Source organism: Arachis ipaensis, chromosome B01, assembly GCF_000816755.2.
Source record: "Arachis ipaensis cultivar K30076 chromosome B01, Araip1.1, whole genome shotgun sequence".
NCBI classification, from domain to species: Eukaryota; Viridiplantae; Streptophyta; class Magnoliopsida; order Fabales; family Fabaceae; genus Arachis; species Arachis ipaensis.
This window is the reverse complement of record NC_029785.2, coordinates 135,085,733-135,089,954: the sequence shown is the minus strand read 5'-3', so window position 1 is coordinate 135,089,954 and position 4,222 is coordinate 135,085,733.

Below are 4,222 nucleotides of genomic sequence, written 5' to 3'. Positions count from 1 at the left end.
TATTGTAGTGATATAAAGATATTAACAAAATATACAATTAATTTTATTTTTTATTATTTTTGTTAAATTTTTATTATTATATTTTTTATTTTTTTAATAATTTATTTTAATTTATTACTAAATAAAATACAAAATATTAATTTTTATATCTTTATTTTTTATGTCTTATTCTCAATATTTTATTTTATTCTATATTCCGAATCAAATACAAGTCTAGTTATCTATTATATATAAAAAGGAATGGAATAATAAAGGGATTTGAAGTTTTGTTTTTTAAGAGCATAATAAAGAAAGTTATTATTTGACCTTCCTAAAGCTAAGCCAGCTAGCCAATGCATTTTTGTTTTCTAATTTTATTGTGCATTTGTATCTCCCTTCAAGGCATTATCATGATATAATAAACTTTACAAAATTTTGTTTCCGAAATATTTTCTTCTGTTTCCAGCTTCCACTCTTATAACATATGATCCGTTCCTTAATAACAATTAAAATTCGGCTTGATTGTTCGTGATTATTTATAGAGTTATGTTAGATACATTAAAATTAACTACTAAAATTAGTTATCAGTATAAGAATATCTTTTATAAATGTATTGTATTTTCATTTATTTTTGGGTTGACTAGTCACCATTTTAACTATATGCTCTACAAAAACAGTTTTGAATGATGACCTATATTCACTACAACATTTTGAGTCTATGATCACGGTAAAAAATCGTGACTATAGAAAGTTTATGGACACAATTTTCTACCGTAACAAAAAAAAACTATGATCATGATTTTAAAAAAATGGTCTAAAAGAGTCTATGACCTAAAAAGGTGACTATAAAGTATTTATGTTTTCGACGAACTATACGTCAGAAAAATGTTATCAATGTTAGAAACAAGAGAGCAATCTAAAAAAAGTGTTTTGTGTATTATTCAGTCTGATGTAAAGTACAATGTACAAGGGGTATATATAGGTGCCAGAAGAATCAAAGTAATAAAGGTATAAAATCCTACAATTAATATACAGATATGCTATATAAATATAAATGATACTAACTGATCTAAAATGATTCTAATGATTCTCTAATGATTCTCTAACATCCCCCCTCAAACTCAAGTGGGAGCTAAGGATACCATCTTGAGTTTGGATAACAAAGTCCGAAAAAGAGTCGGGTGATGAGCTTTCGTGAAGATATCAGTAGTCTGATCCAGTGTTCCAACAGAAATAAGACGAACAGCATCAATAAGGATACGTTGCCGAACAAAGTGGCAATCAATCTCAATGTGTTTGGTGCGTTCATGAAATACATCATTATGGGCAATTTGAATAGCACTGCGGTTGTCACAAAAAACATCAGTATGGAACGACTGACGAGCACCCAAATCTTCGAAAAGTCAACGAATCGAGGTACTCAGCTTCTGTGCTGGATCGAGCAGTAAAAGTTTGCTTCTTAGCACGCCAAGAAATGAGAGCGTCACCAAGAAACAAACAGTAACCAGTAGTAGAACGACGATCAGTGGGATCACCAGCCCAATCAGCATCGGAGTATGCCTGAAGGGACAAAGAGAAATGGGCAGAAAAATAAAGGCCATGAAATAGAGTGCCTTTGATGTAGCGAAGAATGCGAAGAACTCCCGCATAGTGAGTAGTACGAGGAGCTGGCAAGAACTGGCTAAGTACATGAATAGGATAGGCGATGTCTGGTTGGGTGATAGTTAAGTAAACGAGTCCTCCAACTAGCTGTCAATAGAGAGTGGAATTATCCAAAACAGTGCCATTCATAGGAGTAAATCGAACATTAGGCTCAAGAGGAGTAGACTCAGTGTGACTATCTGTAATTCCGGCTCGAGCAAGAAGATTTGAAGCATATTTAGCTTGAGAGAGATAAATGCCATCATCGGTAGATATGACTTCTAGACCAAGAAAATAGCTGAGAGAACCAAGATCTTTCATCTCAAAAGTACGCTGAAGGGATGCCTTGAGATTAAAAATACCATCAGCATCATCTCCAGTAATGATCATGTCATCAACATACAAAAGTAGAAGAACAACTCCACATTCACTTTTACGAATAAAGAGAGCATTCTCATGAGGACTGTAAGTGAAAGCAAGACGGCATATGGTAGTGCTGAACTTATCAAACCATTCACGAGGAGCTTGCTTAAGTCCATAGAGTGCCTTGCGAAGGAGACAAACTTTGGCAGAAGGACAAGGATAACCCGGAGGGGGTTTCATATAGACCTTCTGTTTCAAATCTCCATTAAGAAATGCATTCTTCACATCCATCTGACTGAGAGACCATTTTTTGACCGCAGCAATGGCAAGAAGCTCGAACAGATGTGAGACGAGCAACAGGAGCAAAAGTCTCTTCATAGTCAATACCATACTCTTGCGTACAACCCTGAGCAACCAATCGTGCCTTATAACGGTCAATAGAACCATCAGAGCGAGTCTTGATCTTGTATACCCATTTGCTTCCCAAAACTTCTTGATTAGAAGGAGAATCAACCAAGTCCCAAGTGTGTGCTTTTTCAAGTGCATGTATTTCCTCCTGCATTGCTTGTTGCCAATTTGGATTTGTGAAGGCTTCTCTGAATAACTTAGGTTCATGTTGATGAAGAATAGTAGAAAACCAATTATAATCAAGAAGACGAGGAGGTGGATTTCTCACCCTGGAACAGCAAGTGGAAGGAGGAGGCATGACGGTAGGAGTAGGAGCGTCGTCTGGTCCGGAATCATCGGGAGATGGAGAAGGCGGAAGAACAGGAGGTTGTGAAGGGTGACTCGAAATAGAACCTGTTGAATCATCACTAGAAAAAAGATCAATATTGGGATTAGTGAAAAAAGGTGACTGAGTAGGAGGAATAGACTCAAAGGAGGAGAACCGAGAAAACATATGATGCTCCCAGAAGACAACATGACGAGATATACGAATACGTTTAGAGAGAAGATCCCAACAACGATAATCCTTGTGTTCAGTACCATAACCAAGGAAACAACAGTTACGAGCCCGAGGTTCAAGTTTACTATGTTCATGAGGCTGAAGAAGAACAAAACAAACACAACCGAAAACTCGAAGAGAACTATAATCTGGGGAGGTATGATAAAGACGCTCAAAAGGAGTAACATTACCGAGAACAGAAGAAGGGAATCTATTGATAACATGAACAACAGTAAGAACAGCTTCACCCCAAGTACGCTCAGGACACAAAGAAGAAAGAAGCATTGCACGAACAGAGTCAAGAATGTGACGGTGTTTGCATTCAGCTCGGCCATTTTGTTGAGACGTACCAGGGCAAGAAAACTCAGACAAGGTACCCTATTCTGTAAGAAAGGTTAATAGTTTGGAATCACGGTATTCCATAGCATTATCACGGCGAAAAACCTTAATGACCTTGGAAAACTGAGTTTTAATCATAGTGGCAAAGTTAATATAAATCTGAGGTAACTCATGGCGATTGGTCATCAAATAAACCCAAGTAAAACGTGAATAATCATCAATGAAAACAACAAAGTATCGAGCTCCTCCCATAGAAGCAGTGGGAGCGGGACCCCAAACATCAGAGTGAATGAGATCAAAAGGAGAGCAAGTAAGAGAGGAATTATTGTGAAAAGATAAAGCAGGTTGTTTGGTAGTTTGACAAGAAATTCAATCAAAAGATTCATTAGGAACCTGACCCAAAACACCTTGAGACACAAGAGGACACAATTTTTCTAAGGAGCTGTGGGCAAGACGTTGATGTCATAAGTGAAGGGTAGATGGAAAAGAAGCAGCACAGAGATTTGGTATAGGAGGAATATGAAGATTCTCGACTTCAAACAACCTTCCAACCTTACGTCCAGTCCCGATGACTTGTCCCGTCCGACGATCCTGTACATGACAACCAGAGATAGAAAAAGGGACATCAAAACCCAGATCAACAAGTTGACCAACAGAAATAAGATTAAAGTTTAAGTTGGGAATAAATAAGTATCAGGAAGATTAAGAGTCGACTGGGAGATAGAACCCTTGTGTGTTGCGTGCAGTAGGGGTATTACCAGAAAGGGAGAGAAGACGCTGAAGAAGAGACGCAATATCAGATAGAGAGACAGGAGACGGGTTGAGAGGAGCAGAGGTGGTAGATTCAAGAGTAGCATCAACAGCAGAAGCAGGCTCAGGACGTGGTGGGTGAGTAGGACAGGTAGTAATCAAATGTTCTGAGAGCTTGCAATAATAGCAAAACAATTGTGAACA